Genomic DNA, 18268 nt, shown 5'->3' on the forward strand with positions numbered 1-18268 from the left:
ACGTGTCAAAACACCATCAAAACAATGACATCCATAAAAGGAATGTGGGACCTGGGTGATAACGCTCAGCTGGCACGTTAAACAAGCTGTACTGACAAGAGGGCTAACCTCAGAAAAGTACTGCTGACAAAGCTGACATTATTCTCAGTTCAACCAAGATAACCTGACAAGAAGCGATGCGATACATACAGTAAGGATATTCTATTTATAGCCAAATGTGAGAGCAAATGTCAAACATCTGCGTACACATCTAGCCTTAACTACTACATATACACCACATGATCTTACCCTTAGGGTGGCTAAAGCAAGAGTTCAGTATAATAGAGCTGATTTTATCCTCGCAAAAAATGATTTATATGCCATTTTTAAAAAGATCAGACTTTTATGTGGGGAATTACGCTCAGTCAGGCTGAAGCGGTAGCAATACTACCAGATAAGGAACGACTCCGCTCTTCAACCTTTTTGCTCGACAAGATTCATTTGCACAACAGAGCAGTAACTTTCATGAATAACTCCAACCTCGTGGAGACAAACAAACTCGAAACATGTCCTTGAAGATTGACCGACGCATAAAACTGTGACACGTCCCTGAGCTATTAAAAACGGAATTACATTGAATTTCCACAGCAGTGAAACCTTTAAATAGTCTGTGTGCTCTCAATTACAGGAGTAACTGACTTCTAGCACCAAAGCTATAACTAGCATAGTGTATGCTGTCACACTCTGCAGCATTATGGCCTCACATACTGTGGGCCACACTTCCTTTATCCAGCATTTTCCTCTTCAGCGGAGAAAATGTGCTCCCTAAGGGCCAGAAAAGTCCCTGTATGAGATTTCTCTTCAAAGAGAAAAAGGCAACTGAGTTTCATTTCCTAAATACCTGAATAACTAAAACAAGATCACTGCTTGCTTTTCTAAATGGTGTTTTATTTGAAAAAAACATGCGGCTCAGGTTGATTCTTCACCGCGATTCTCCATTCATCCCCAATTACATGAGATCTGAATCCTCCCGCAGTTGAATTTCCAGAGACAAACGGGTCTCAGATAACCATTTTATATTCTAAAGGACATTTCATTCTTCACCATGATCCTCTATCCATCCCCAACCTGGATGACGCCAGAATCTTCCCACAGTTAGTCACGGGACTGCTGGCAGGCTGAGGGGACTTGGAGGCATATGTGCCTTTCCATCTGTTGCTCACTCACTGCTTTCCAAACCCCTTCCTCTGTCAGCAGCCATCTGCTTCCAGCCCTACCCCACTGGCAGGAAACATGAGCACTTCCACCATAGGATATGGATGATACACAAATTGAAAAAAAAAGGAAAAGCCTATGGCAAATTTAATTGACCACTGTCTCAGCCTTAAAACAAAACAAGATAATGTTGATAGAGGGAATTATAAATATCAAAGAGACAATACCACTTTAGATGTAGGGCTACAACTAAATGGATTCTTTTTATTATCCATTTATCTGCCACTTATTTTCTGGATGAATCAATTCCACGATTAGTCGATCAACAGCTAATGGTGGAACTATTTTGATAATGGACTGTGGGAAATTTAAACAGGAATTTTTCACTCTTTTTCTGACATTTGATGGCAGATTAATCAATAACAAAAACCTTGTGTGTGATATTTCATTCTGCCCTTGAGTTCGACAAGCCGGTCAATGCAGTAGTAAAAGCCAGCTTCTTACTTCTGCCAAAATTAAGCCTTTTCTCTCATTCAAAGATCTTGAGAAAGTCATGCACACCTTTATATCCTCCTGCTTCGCCTGCAACTTCCTCTATACAGGCATTAGACAGTCGTCCCTGTCCCGCCCTAAATGGGCTGAACCCTTCCTATATTGCAGACCTCCTAACCCTTTATTCTATCTCCAGGTCCCTCAGGTCGGCTGATTCGGGGCTCCTGGCTCTCCCCACGATCTGAAGCTCAGGGGTGACCGTGCCTTTGCTGTTGCAGCACCTAGACTGTGAAACAGCAACCCCTGACTATCAGATCTGTTCCCTCCATTGACCCTTTAGTCCAGGCTCAAAACATACGTTTACTCAGTGTTTTAATCCTCCTGATGTGGCAGAGTTTTGACTTGTGCCTATGAGTTGTTTATTTGTGCCTATGAGCTGTGTGCTTTGATGTTTAAGTCGGTGTTTCTTTTATTTGTGATTTTAGCTTCCTGCTCTGGTCTGTAAAGCACTTTGGTCAACGTGGGTTGTATTTAAATGTTAGTTGCACCCCTAATCATTTGGTCTTTCAAAAAATAGTGAATTTCCTAAAGCCTAAGGTGACATCTTCAAATAGCTTGTTTTGTCTTATCAACACTTATTATCACCAAAGACAAAGAAAAGCAACAAATTCTTACAATTGAGCGACTGGAAAAAGGGAATTTTAGTATTTTTGCTTAAGAAAAATGACTCTTATGATTATGAAAATATTTGTCTGTCAATTTACTTATTGGTTCAGCTCTACTTGCATGACATGAAAAGACTATGGTGGTGGTGTGCACACTATGGAGTATATTGTACATTATTACAGCATGCTGTCTCATCACCATATCACATATACTGCATTCAATCAGTCAGACTAGTTTTAATGAACTTCACAGTGTCCTTGCAACAGAAAGAGAATATTAACCATATTACATCACCATATATCCCCAGAAACTCTGATTTCTTTCATCTAAAACCTAATGAAGCTGCTTAATGCTCAACACCCACAGATTCATGTATGGTTGGAACAAACGCACATCTCTTATTCTGTAGTGAAAACCCTGTGACTCAAAGCGAACAGCTCAGAAATTCAATGGCTCTTCTCTTCAATAAAACATTAGATCAGAACTACTCCACACTACCCATTAACAATGTCAGAATATGGCAGCATGAAAGAACAACCCTCTACTTTCTGCTCATAAGAGATTAGGATGAGTATACTCTAAATTTTCCTTTAACAAAAAAAACCCTGACCAGCTCACCCCCGCCCCTCCACATTCAGAACACAAGAAAAAAATTAGCTGTCTATCAATGGGAGAGAGAGAGCCTTTGTTCAATAGCACAATGGAGGACATTCTGCTGTGGAGGATAGCGTCACATTCAATAAGCCAATGCTGAGGTGCTGCTGCAGAGAGAGGACAGCAGGGCTGATGCAGAAATGACACTCTGACCCCTGCAGACCTCCCAGGCCTTCAGACCGAGGCTCTGTTTACAGCGCACCAGTTCAGCTCATCTCTGCTGACCCGCGGTCAAGAGTCGGGTTCAGTATTAAAATGCATTTCAGTGGGGGTATAATGAGCATTCAGAAGCTGCACAGAGAAACTGTAATCACAGACTAATCACAAAACAGGGAGTTTTTTGAGAGCCAGACATGTGCAAACCCTGTTATCTGGTGTGCATCTGTCAGGGGTGAAGTCTGTTACTACTACAATCCCAAGGATAAACTTGTGACGTAAACTTGATGTGAAGTGTTTTTTCAACACTGCACTCAAGGATTAAACATGGCTGAAACCTGATACTTGCTGTGCTCAACAAGAGGTGGTTCAGTTGCTACAGATGCTACGGAGGATCTGACTATGTCTTCGAGTGAATGGAAAATCAAAAGAAGCTCATACTTTTATCGATGCCCGGTTGGGCGACTTGACACGGGAGCTGCATAAACATTTCAGATGTTCAGATCTGTGTTGCATCACATCAAAAGGCTCAACTGAGAGCTTGACAGTGGTGTTGTAGACCTCTAAAACTTGAGATACACCTCCTGCAGATACAGGATAGTGAAACTGAAGTCAAATGTTTTTTAGGTAATCTGTGTTTCTCGTAATTTTCAGAAACACTCGCTGGCAGCAAAATAAAGGACATTTTGGAAATGCAGTTATTCGTCCTCTTGCAAAGAGTTAGAGGAGAAGATTGATACCACACTCATATAGAGCTAGATCCAGAATATAATTAGCCTAGCTTAGCATAAAGACTGGAAGCAGGGGGAAACAACTAGCTTTACTTTGTCCAGAGTACAAAATTACACCAACTAACACCTCTAAATCTCACCAATTAGCACATTCTTTGTTTGTTTAACCCATATGCAAACAGTAAAAATGACAAGTTGTGGTTTTACGGATGGTTGTAACTATTTCTTGGCGAACAACAGTCTGGATAACTTCCTGGAGTCTGACTCACCACAAATAGTCGTTTTTACCTTTCTGTTTGTGTACTGATTGAACAAAGGATATACAACATGGTGATTAGTACGCTTTAGATTTGTTTTCAAACTTTGGGGAGACTCAGGCTAGCAGTTTCCTCCTGCTTCCAGTCTTCATGCTAAGCTAGGCTAATCGCATTCTGGCTCCAGCTCCATATTTATCGGACAGACATGAGAGTGGTATCAATCTTCTCATCTAATTCTCACTAATAAAGCGAATAGGTGTATTTCCCAAAATGTCTAACTATTCCTTAAGAAATAATGGCAATAATCCTATTTAAATAGTGGAATGCTGACCAGCCTTTGCTGTTCTGACAGTTCCCTCAAACCAAGAGGCATAGAGCTATTTACTTAACTTAATGCGGCGCACAAAATGTTAGAAATGCACCAGTACCGATGCCCAGTTGTTTAATGTGTTCTTTCTATGTGATGCAGTATGTAGAAAATGAAAAAAAAACAGGCCATGGTTGGGCCTCTTCCATGCTTCACAGATGTATTTATGTCAGACTTTATTTAGGCACAAGATCTACAACTAGCAAATACTTAGTGAGCTACACTATAAACACCAGCATTCCACATTAACAGCAATTTACATTGACATACCGTGTGAGAGACACAGCTGGTGGTATTGACTGACATTTCTAACTCTATAACAGTTTCTAATCCATATTCACAGATACGCTTTTGAAATATAATGAGCACATTGTGAAGATTTCATTTGCCAAAAGTAGCAGCTGCATTTTCCTGACACAGATGGCCCACAGTGACAACTGTAAGCCCAGTTCCTTAAATCAAATTCAAACCTCACGACCACACACATCTCAACCTTTAAACTGTTACAACTCACTGTAAAACCTCTGTAAACCCAGCCTGTATTTTCCTGTTTAACAAATAAGTATCAACCAGGACTATATTTATCATCAGTATTCTTTAATTAAACTACAAAAGCTGTATTATACAGAACGTCTGCTACCGCATGACAGCATGTGGTCAACGAAAACAGTGCTAATTAAGATATTTCAGCGTTTTACATCTCAGTGGTCATGAAGAAATAAATCCCGCTTCAGTAGCAATGGAAAGATGCATTATCATCATTCTCTGCGTGTGATTAGCAGATGAGCACTCTGTTCATGCTCTCCTTGGCAATTGACTACAAGAGAGATGCAGTGTGTACCAGGGAGCTGCTTAGGTGACACACAAAGCCAACAGAGAGCTCTGAGGCTTCAGTCTGTGTGCTTTTTTGTATCTCTCTGTGTCGTCCCTATTGCTATCTGAGCACACAATGCCCCATTGTGCAGGCTTATTAGTCCTTTCTTGAAATCCCAAGCACCCCTCTTGAGCAGCAGTGGATTTAGGTGACTGCCCTTGCTCTGACATTGGACTGTCAGTTGGAAATATGAATGTCAGCGTGAGCTTTTGCAGTTTTATGAAACGCAGTTATTTTAAGATACAAGATAACATTACAGCAATGTAACATCATAACACTCGCCTCAAGGAACTCCCCTCAAAATACACAGAGGTCAGAGTCCTGAAATCATAACCTGCTGTTGGGAAAGTGCATTGCCACCTTGAGGCTAAAAAAGCAGGAAGGAGTGTTTACATCACCCTGTCCATCACCGGCCTGTACTGTTCTCGCCCTTTGCAATATGCCAGTCATGTCACACACTGTGTAGGTGCTTTTGTACTTCATATACCTGCATTCAGTCTATCCGCATATCTTTTCAACTACCTCCAGAACGTCCATAGAACATTATACAAGTTTGATAAGACTAAAAGTTTCAAACAATCAAAACTCCCATTGCAAATACAACCAAAGAAAAACTATTCCCAAGGCATAGTCCTGTTAATGGAACACTCCTCCCCATTGAAATGAATAGCTAAAAATATAACTGAAATCACATTACAGATACCATCTCTGCAGCTGTCTCCTTATCTAAGTGATCCGGATTTTATTCTACTTATAAACCCTCACATATTTATTCCCCCCTGACCAAATTCAGACTCCAACTGCAGTTCAGGGTTCAAGATGTAAACAGCACTCCCCATTAGTAATGAGTCAGTAAAAACCACATTTACAAATAATATTAGTTTATTCCTCTGAATTAATGAATCTATCTGCTATTTCAAACAATTAATTATGCAGCAAGGACATGGTATCCAGTGTCTTGCCAAATGACTGTTGGATATTCATTAGCTTGGCTATCTGAGCTAACTCTGGTGTATTTAAGAAGACTTCTTGGGGCAAGCTTGTCCAGCCATGCACAGTACATGTGGTGCAACACTGGTGATATACATGTACAGCTTTTCTGTTGTTATTTATTTCCTTATCTCTCCCCATGACAATGTGTGACTCAACAACATGCTGGATGGAGTTTAACCTGCAATCAGTTGATCACTGCTGTGATGAAATCAAAGTGTCATATTTGAATTTGCCTATCTTGGCTGGCAGCTACAAACTTCAACTTTCTGCTACATCATCAATGTTACTTCACAGTGAGGCTTAAAGATGGTCAACTTGTTGTGATGATCGACACGGAAATGTCAAGAGAATAAACATATTTGTCTGTCAATGAAAAAGGCGGAGCTACCACTCATTAGACATCTAGACTTTTTATCCAATTGCATATTATTTCATCTTTACTCTTCATTATTTTTAGCAGCATCCTGCAGCTAGTATTTAATAAGTCAATCTGCTGGTCAGTGTGTCAGACAAAAACTATTGAATATGTTCCATCATGGGACACAGTTACAATTGGGGTGTGTATCAGCTGCTTGCTCACATGGAGATGAAGCCTAGTCCCAGACTTAAGAAAAAGCTTACCTGACAGAGCCATTGAAAATATCTTAAACCAAATCATTGTCCAGGAAATGACACTTTTCAGTTTAGCCTGATTGATAAAGTGCCGGTTTGCCACACTAGCAACCCCACAATCTAATCCTGGGGATTTTAGAGTAATTTAACATTATTTCGATGAAGGTTCTCAGTCATTCGGGTCACAGGTAAAACCTGGCAAACTGGGCAACTGCCACTGGGGCCCCCGCAAAAAAGTGTTTCATCAAATTAGCACAAACTGACAAAGAAATCCTTGAGCCAGGTAGTATTTCAATATAGGAGTACTGGTTAGTTTCTGGGCCTCTGTGCCAAATATAATAAAGCTGCCATCTATAGTGTGCTGTGTGCACTGCACCTGATAGGAAATTGAAGCCAACAGGGGCCCAACAGCAAATGCCCTGAAGCCCCCAAACAGATTACCCCGCCACACTTATCCAAGCCTCTTGGATCAGCAGTGAAACATCTTCAAGACAGTGAATCCACTTGCCAACCACTTAGTACTTCTCTATATTTTGGCACTGCCATTTTGCTTGCACATTTCCTGGTCTGGTCATTCTCACGTCTTATCATGAATTACATGTTTGTCTAATTTAAGCTTCAGCTGTCCTGTATTCACAAACCTTGTTTTAATAAAGACAAAAGAGAAAAAAAATGTTCTTTGTTATTGCAATATGAATTTGCTCACAGGCCAGAATATTAATCACTGTGATGTCAGGCAAAAAAAAATACATACACAAAAACCAGTATGGGGTGTGACCGCCACATAAAAGGTCTTATTAATCAACAACAGGGAAACCTTAGTAACGATGGGAATTCATTTTGTAAGGGCTGTAATTTCTATTCACTCTTTTCTTCAGCATTTTCAGCTAAATGCACGAGCCACTGGTTCCTTAGCAACAGACTCTGCAATGATGCAAGATTGAAGAGGAACAGCTCTGCAGTTCCACGGTGCAGGTGAAGACAAGTCGGCCAGTGTCTCCTGTTGCAGGTCTTCAAAGCCTCTTGAAGTTACAGTTATTAAGGCAACTGCATCTCATTTAACAGCATGAAAAAGCACCAGAATGTACATCAAAGCTAATGCCATGTTTTTGTGAAAAGGGCACCAAAATCTGTTATGCCTTTTGACATATGGTGTACGCTTATAAGTACCAATTTATGTCCAAAAGTCAAAGTTTACCCCAAACATGTTAACAATGTGCTCAACAGATTCATAAGTAAACAGGTACAGGGAGAATAGTTTGCATTTCTGTGCCTGTTTTGTTGTTCAGTAGTGGATTTTTGTTTTGGGGTTAAATATATCCTCATTTAACATTTTGTATAAGCCTGTACGTGTGGACAAAATGCTACAACCATCATAGTTTTGTTTTTATTCCCAAGGATGCCTGGCCAAATACAGACAATGCGACATCCTACTGAGAGATTTCCAGTCTGAAACATCCACAATAAGCGTCAGGTTTAGCATGCAGCACTTCAGAATCAGAAAGCAAGGACTTGTTTCTAATCTTTTTTGCTAATGTTCAATAATCGCACAGAGAGAAACTGATGTCACAGAGAGACCAGTCTGTCCACCAACAGAAGCCACGGTAGACGATAATGCCGTCCATATGTCGTGTTTTGAGAACAATAAAAAGTACAGCGGCCTTCAGACATGACCCAATTCATGAACTTGTTTGCTAGCTAGCAGTATGTATCTAAGTGCTAACATGCTATCTTACATTTAAAGCATCAACTCTTTTTTTCTGAGGGTTGTTAAATGGCATTCTAGGAAAATAAAATTATGTAACTGAAGTAGACACAACAGCATGAACCCAGGATTAAAGTGAAGTTCAACACAACAAAATTACTTTTAAAAATGTACGACACAGAACACTTGAAGCTGATGGTGAAGTTGTCCTTTCAGTCAAGTCTTTGCTCATCTTTTAGGAAGAAGAAATAAAAAATATTCATATCAAAAACAGAATTGCAAATGGAGCAAGCAATAACCTTTAGAGAGGTGCATCTAAGAGATAACTCATTAAAGGCCCCAGTGTTGTCCTATCCAGCTACAGAATAAAGACATGCCTTCATTGAGAACATCATGCAACAATCCTAAGGCATCAGAAAAAAGGAAAATCACCCTTTCCTCAAAAGGTTAAACTGAGACACCACAGGCCCACCAGTTGATCTCTTATTTTCACATGAAGATGACTTTTATTTTCATTCTGAACCGTCCTAAACTTAAAGACACTCCATGACACTCTGATTCTGCCTTAAGTTTTTATGCCGGTGACTATTATGTTGTGTAAATTAAGGTAAATATCAAACCTCAAATGTGTTTAACAATTACTGTTGCTGTGTCATGGACAGGTAACAGAAAATCCTGAAGCATGGTCACTGCTGACTGCATATACTGATTTTAAATGTTGTCAAAATCATCTCTGACAATCCTGAGGCCTGATCTTGAAATATTGACATATTACCAATCTACATTAAAGCCAACATGTCAACATCATCCTTAACATTACATTTGTCATTTCTTTTTTTAGCATTCAACAACATTTCCCATTAATATTTGCCATTGGCACGCTATCAGCACCTAACAGGAACTGTAGTTGTTGAATGCTAACAAAACAAGCATTGCTATAGTTGTTAATAATACTAGTTGTTATGCTAACAAATAACACTGTTCAAGACAGTTACTATCTCACCCTTTCACTGTCAACTCATAATTTCTGCCAAAACCAAACTAGCCAAACTGCTTTCACTCGATAGTCCAGATTATTTCTCAAATTGTGCAAACATAATAAAATAACGGGCACATGTTGGTGTATTTTAATGATCACTGCGAGTGCTGCTTTCAAGATAAACTGCAACTTGATTACTTTTATTTGACCGTATGAATAGTATCTAAATCAAGATAATGCTACTGGAACCAGTGGTGCAAATGTGTGCATGTAGACAGTTGCTATAATACTCCTCCAGACCCATAACAGCTGACTTTGATGGACAGTGCACTGACTGCAATGTCACACAGCCGTTGATTGGATACATGGGCGGGCGAGTAGCAGGGAGAAACACACAAGAAACCGCTACCATCATTTAAGACGTTCACATCTGACAGAGCATCACTTGGATTTGACAAGCTGCTGTAGCTCTCCACGCATTTAGGGAGGTCTGGTTTGCAGTCACTGTCATCCTTCCCTGGTCAGGTTATAACATTTGGTCTTGATTTCCAGTGTGACAAAGAATGTACCGGCTGAGCGGCTTTATAACAAACCCAATTATGTCCATAATGCCATCTCTAGTGGTAGGCCTACATCATTATTTCTCTTGCTCCCGGTGTAACAACTCTGTGTGTGTGTGTGTGTGTGTGTGTGTGTGTGAGCATGCCTCTGCATTGTTCGGGCCAATCATTAGTTTCATGTAACATGTGACTTCACATTGGCAGCCTCTGCTCCATGGACGTGGGTTCAAAAAATAAAAAGATCTCAAGTCACTCACTGGAGGTCAGGCTTTAGTGCATGAGATGTGAAAACTGTGTTCCCTTTAGAGAAAGCCACGAAGCTGCTGAAACAATATTTGAGAGCTAATTACAATCTCACAGGCTGCTTCTTGTGAGTGCCATTGAACATTTTATTGTTAACACTGCGGTGCATGGGGGGCAATTCATTCCCTGAGCAGGACTATGAGATCGGCTATACGCCCCCAGCTTCAAAGTGTAATTGTTGACACTGTGCTATGCGCCCATGACAATGTGTACATAAAAGGAAGGGAAAGGAGACCCCCCTCAAAACAGACACCCACCCCCTATCCCCCAACCCTCAATGAATGAGAAGCACCAAACGACAGAGAACAGACAGTATGACCCCCCCTCTACTCACCTTCAATGGAGATTACATGCTCTCGGATCTGGTTCTGCAGGGCCAGGTCGTCAATGCGCTCGATCAGGTCGTAGATTGCGTAAATGTTCGGGTGGACAGACTCGAACCGATGGATCTCTGCCCTGATGGCCGCTGAGTTGGACAAAACAAACTGCGAGCCCGCTGTGCCGGGTTGGGCAGCCTGGCCCGAAACAGTCCCCGAACCGAACTGGCCAGCCCCTGAGCTTGCAGACGATCCGGATCCGAACTGGGACGGGATAGACTGGGGCACTGGGACGGGGACTGCCACCGGGACCGTGCCTGGAGTGGGCATGGCTGGCTGAGACTGCTGCGAGATACCGGACACTGGGACGCTCGACTGGAAATTCATCTTGGTCTTTTTTTTTTTTTTTGGAGCGACTAACTCTTTTTTTTTTTTTTACAACGGCAACACAAATATGCAGACTAGAATTTGGGATTCAAGCGATGCGAACAAAAGAAGTCCGCGCGAATTGATGGTCTGGAAAACGATCGGCGCAGAAGCATCAATAGTTGGTCGCCAATTGCAACAAAACGCGGCTCTTGTTCATATTATTAAAACTTGACTGTGATTCATTTTCCGTTATTGGCCAGATCTATCCAGGGCCCTTTCTTTTCTGTGGCTTACAAACCCGCAATGCCTACCACTTGGACACTCCTTTCTGGGCTACAGCGCTGTTTTGGTCAAAGCCGTCTTCCTTAGTTGCTCTGCTAGAAGGAGACAATGGGCTCGGCTTCAGCAAGGCGCCCTGGTCCACTGCCTTCAATGCGTTGTTTCTGCGCTGAAATGAAATAGCGTTTAGTCCTCTTTGGTCCAAGTGGTCCCTGCCCAGCGCCCTCCTCCGCATGCTGAAACGTCACCCATCACGTAATTGTACTTGAGATGGGGGAGGGTGTGATTGGATTTGGTAGAGGGGGAGAAAATCGCAACGTGCACATCATTATAATAACCTACCTGACAGTTATGCAACCACAAAAAAAGGGATACTGCAAGATACAAAAGTAGATGCTGCAATTACATTAGGATTGTAATTGTTGTTAAATCGCAGTAATATTATCTCATGTAAGCCTACACAGCCACACTTTCACACGTGCGTGTACGCGTGCGTGGACGCGCAGGTACGTACACAAACTGCAATGTGGGCTTATTTTTTTTTTTACTTTGCACCAAATGTTTACCCTCTTGTAACTCCAAAATACTCAATGTTTATGTTCAACTCAATATCTTAGAGCATATTATAGATGGATGTCCGGCGCAACAATGACCAAATATTGGTTATTTCTTGCTAGAGGCCATCTCTTTGACATACACATATAAAAAATAAAAATAGAAAAAAAAAATAGTCACGATAAGTAACATTTTACATTGGATAAACGATAAAAAAAAAGCAGTCATGTAACAGAGTTTTGTCAGTCTTCGTATTTAAACACATACCTGGGTGTCACATTAGGCCAAGTCTCTCCAAATATCACTGCATGTGATATTACATACATTATTGACTCTCATATGACGTGGTGTGATATATGGATCATAGTGGATCGTCCTTCACTGAAAAGGAAAAGACAGAGCCACCTGCTGGTTTGAATGCACGTTACAACAACAGCTGTTCAAGGCCAGATGTCTGTCACAATTAGTCAAGGTTGCAGTGTTGGTGCAGCAGTGTGGAGTTTCACATAATGACTGATCTCAGCTAGAGACAGAGTGTAATTTGTATGTTTGCAATATGTCATACGTTCAGGTCCAGTGTCATAACTTTTCTGATGCATGAAAGGGAAAAACTGGGCCAAGATTAAAAAGTTTTATGTGAAGAAAAAAAAAGTCATTAAAATATAATGCAGGGAAAATTAAAGCACTACAGTTCCTGAACTCTCAGGCAGCCTGCAGCTCTGAAACTACTTCCTCACACATTAATAATATGGAGTGCAATAACCATTTCTTTATTATTCGTCCCAGTATCACAGTTAAAAACACAGCTTCAATCTTGAGATTAATATTGGTTTTACCACAGAGTGATTTCCAGGGGACATAAATGTAGATAATAGCCATCTTAGCATTTTTGTTCAGTATTTTTGAAAGGCATGAAAAAGTGCCAATAGTTTCTAATGACTGCCATGGTATTTACTTAATTTAATGCTTGTGAAAGTCTGTTTTTCTTTCATGTAATTATGTTTATCAAATTCATTATGTAACCCAACCTGTTCTGACAGCAGAGATGATGATGCACATCTCTGCAACAGCTGCAATATGACACATAACTTTTTATTCTTTGGTACAGCAGCGTCGTGTCTGAGCAATTATACATTCGGCACCAAGAGTAACCTGCTGCTTTGAAGATTATCATCATTATTTATGATTTTCATGAATTAATGAGCAATGCTGTGCCAAGTAAACAACTTGCAACATGCCTGTGTCTTCATTCTCCGTGTCTGCTTGTGATGAGGGAGCATCTTAAGAAGCCATTATTGTATAGCTGTTGATCAGCTATGCTTTTTATGGTTATTTTCTGGAAACCTACTGTTTTCAATACATTTTCAGAATCTGAAGCCAGCAGACATATATACTTCCTTTTCTGCGTATGTTATCATCAGCCTTCTGCCTCTATCTGCTGGCCAAATGTGGAACTTCCTGTCCCAAACACATTACTATGCTCATCCTGTTGCACTCCATTTTAGTGTGAACATCATTTATAAGCAACCATGATTGTTTAATCTGGCTATAAAGATTTTGTCACTCTCCAGTTCATTTCATAACAATGTTCCACTTATGACCTATTTGCATAACAAACTCCTGCCTGTGGTCGAGCTCTTCTGATAAATACAAAGCAGCAGGGAGCCACATGTTAAATTTGGTGGAAGATCAGATATAAAATTGACTTTCTAGCCTTTTCCAAATAACTTCACGTTCCTGATTATCTGCAGCTTGTACTCAGAGTTTCATTCTCTGTTCTGTGCGTTTACATGATGCAGTTAATTCTCTGGCTCATTTAGTATGTATTGACACATGATAATATTGGCACTGCTATTATGGACCCTGATCGTTTCAACCAGGAAGAAAGAAAAAGAGAGTGAAGTGTTTGTTAGTTTGAATAAATTCAAAATAAAGTCAGTTGAATGATAAGTTTAAGTCCGCTTCACTGAACTGCACAATGACCTCGGTAACATGAGCAAAATATCTCCCAATTGACTCGTTTGGTCTCTTGCTCCAAATGATCTGCTAGGGCCTGTGAGAACCGTCCCAGGACACTGGAGGTCGCCATGAATACTGGAACAGTCGAGTTTTATTTACACCCAGAGAGAAAAAACATTGGGGGAGCAGTTTTGTGAAACCTGTCTGAATTATACATTCTCATTTTAACTTGCAGAGAAGAGGACTAAATACAAATCTTCTAGCTGATACTTTCCCCATCTTAATAACTCATTGTGGCCAAAACCTTCATGTGAAGGCTACACTATAAAAACCATTTAGTGTATCCTGCACTTGAACTCTGAAGACAAGATGGAGCCCATCTCAAATTATTGCATCTTTATCCATCAACCACAAATGACCCCAGAAAAGCATCTTCCGGCAATGTACCATACATACAGTAATGAATTAAATTAAGATGCATTGTTATTGATCGGATAATAAAACTATAGTTGGATATAATGCACACAGACAGCTGAGCAATGGAATAAAAGGCAGAGCTATGATGCCACTCAAGGAACGCAGGAAAGTCTTTACATACTTCTAACTTAAGTTTAATTATCTTATTTACTAATACTTAAGGTATTTTTGCTCAGTTTGAACAAAACGGGCTGTGATATTGTGCCAGCTGACCAGAAAATATACACAAAGCACTATAAATATGCAGTTAAGTTTAAGTGTAAAGGCCCAGTCACATGTGATTTAAGTGAATTGGTTGTGCCTCCCTGCCGCTCATTCATGACCTCCATTGATGTCATCTCTGACTGTAGTCACATATAAAACAAACAATGACACACTGTTTCTTTGCTTTTACACTGTAAAACACACTTCAGAAATCTCTGAGTTGACTTACCCATATAGGCCAACAGTTGGTCAGGAGCAACTAATGTGTTCATGTGGGACCTCAAAACTTCATTCATAACTTAATGTTTGTGATCCAAAATGAGTTCTGTCCTCAAACACAGAGAAATTGAATATGGAAGGCTGAATTGACTTTTGTACTGTTAATGTAATATAGCTTAGTTTCTTTTTTTGAACCTTAGTTTTACAGAAGACAGAAGTGTGTTTTCGTTTTATCTTCTGTTAAGTATGCAATTACATAAATACATCATAAATCTTACAAACCTGAATTTGAAGAAAAGCGGGAATAAGCTTAATAAATGACAAAAATACATTAATTCCTCAGGACAAAATCAGACTTACTTGCATGCACAAGAGACGGCATCATTTCATAAGCAAGCTGAACTAGTTGCAGAGGAGGGGAGGTGAGTCTCTATTGATTCTCTTTTATGTTGAGGCACTCGAGTGTGCCATCCGAGACATCAGCTTAAACTACCATCTAAGGATGTAACCAGTGCAGTGCACAGAGAGCCACTGGCCTTCACAAGCACAGGCCTCTCAGAGGTTTCAGATAGCTGTGCCTGGATCAGGCCAGTGACCTTGCTGGCAGACTTGGCTGAGCTCCTCACTCTTTTTCTGTTGCTCAGGTTCAAGTTATTAAGCCATTTCAAATCCACTGAACTAAACTCCAATGAAACAAGATCATCCTTTTACGAAACACTTTAATGGAGTTTATTTTGAGCCAGAAAAACAAATAATTCACAAGTTGTTACAGGAAGGTATTTTCACTTCCTCGATATACAGGTTATTCCTGGTGTTTGATTATAACAGAACAAGTAGTTAATTGTTATTGTTTTGTTAGGTGTTAGAATTGAATAACAATGTTATGTCTTAGTTCATAAGATGCACTGATTTTGTTATAATGCTTATTAGCACCCCCAAACTCTATAACAAAAGCAAGGAGTTCTTTACCCAAAACAGCACATAAAAAATACAAATTTATTAGCAACAAATTTACAAAAGCATTTCCATACTACCACAGTTTCACATACAGATTTCAGAATATTCCTTGCAATGCTTCGTAAAAACCGTTCCCTTTGGAAATCTTGAGATCTTGAGACCAGAATTTAAAATGAAGTTCTGTAGGTTTGAACAATGCTTGGCCACACAAGACATGTTTGATTAATGGACAAGCAGGTGGAAAACAATAAAGTTGTTGTAACCCCAGTGCTCTGTTAAAGGATAACTTGATATGTCATGACTTATCTAATTTATGAGAATTGCTTATAAAGATGATTTTTGAGCTGGTTTCAGGAGTCAACGACAGAAAATGATGAATTACTTATGTTGGTGATTTGGAATTCTGTTATTAGAGTTTTGTAAGAGGTTTAAAAGAGAGTCAGACCTCAGTGGGCTCTAACTGACAAACATAAGTAACATCATAATGTAGGATAACGTACCGTACATTCCTTGCAACCAATGGAGTATATACTGTCTTTATTCATGCATAGCCCCTTTACATGTAATATATGAAATATATCCACACTTGGCATAATTACAATGCCTTATAGTCGTTTTGGTATTTTGTCACTTTCATCAAGTGTCCAAGCTCAGTTTTTACCGTTTATATTTTTTTTATTATTTCTTCATTTGCACCACTCAATAGGAGTGTTAGAGAACAGCATAATGGCAGGGATTTAAACCCTGATCCTTTGGTTAAAGAACTTCTTCCTATTTACACTATTGCTCAAAATTACAACACAAGAGTGGACATTTTCTAAGGGCTGCAGTGACCTCTTGTACAGTGACTTTGTGTACTGTACAAGAGATCACTGTTGGTAGGTAGAAAATCTGAGACTTTTTGTTCCACAAATCTTGACTGAAGTGATACGTGGTGATGTGAGAGATAATAAGGAGAGAAAGAAAAAGGAAACACCCATTTGATGTATCTGGGTGAAGTAAATTATTGTGATACAGTGACCTCTAGGGGGAGTTTGGATTATGAAACATTACAAGGATTAAAGGGTCAGTTCACCTAAATTAATAAACAAACAAAATAGTAACCAGAATTATCATGCAGTTTGATTGCCCCATGGCTGTGCCAATTACATTTTCAATCAATCAATAAAAAGTTATTCATCTCTGACAGTTATGGTGTAACTAGGCATAATTTTAATAAGCCAACTCATGTGGGATAGATTTGTTTATTTGAATACATGATGTACATTATGTACCGAGATTATATTTGGGATAAGAATCTGACCTCATCATTCCCCACAAGCATACATTCAATTTAGCACAGTAGACATTAGGGAGTAATAACATTAATGATTGTACTACTTTCATTTATGACTTAGACGTTTAGAGACTTAGGCATTTATTTATTTATCTACTTGGCAGCAACTGGTATTTGGTCTTTCTAAAAAGCATTCAAGGTTGGGTTGCAAAAGTGTGATGAATGACAGCAACCCGTGCACATTGATTGAACTCCGTAATAATAAAGGAAAAACACTTAAGGATAGAACTGTATTGATTGATTGTTTGGCTCGTTGTCAGGGATTTCGGTTGTATTAATCCCTTGTATGAGTCACTTCCTATTTGGTTTTTCAGATCACCCACTTAACCAAAGCAAATCAAAATCAGTTGCTGCAACTTTTGCACGGGCGATTTTAGTTATTTATTTCGGATTTTTTTTAGAGCGTAATTACCTTTTTCTTTCATGTCTTAAACCACGAAAATTATGCCCAAATAAAGAATATATAAAACGATGAAAAGTTGTAGTTTAGAGCTGGCAATAAGTCGCAAACTACCTCCTCGCTGCAGCAAAATAGGATCATCCACACACTGCAGCCTTACATTAACCACACCCCTTCTCATGTTGCAGCAAAACACTCGACAGCGTTTTTTCTGTTATTTTCCCAGAATACACCTGGAAAAGTACAGTGACGAACGCATATACTGATGGGAAATTTGACACTGATGTAAGAACCGAATCTTCTGAACCTATTCAGTGGGTTACACATCTTTATTTGTTAATGTTCTTTATTGATGCCAGTAGGTGTATTGGTAATGTGGACAACACAAAAAAATGATAAAGAATAAAAGTATAAAATATATATATATATATATATATATATATATATTTATTTATTTATTTTTTGAAAGACTGGTAAAAAAAAAAGACTTGATTACATACTGAAAGAAGTATTATGGAAAGCCAAAAGAATAAGTAAATAAATAACTGAATATTTATTAAATAAATAAATAAAAATCAAAAATAATGTTTGAATGTAGCCTTTATGGAGGCAGTGAATAAAGCAGACAAGAAAAAGCTTAATATTTCCTTTAT

This window comes from Enoplosus armatus, chromosome 14, assembly GCF_043641665.1.
Source record: "Enoplosus armatus isolate fEnoArm2 chromosome 14, fEnoArm2.hap1, whole genome shotgun sequence".
Lineage (NCBI taxonomy): Eukaryota > Metazoa > Chordata > Actinopteri > Centrarchiformes > Enoplosidae > Enoplosus > Enoplosus armatus.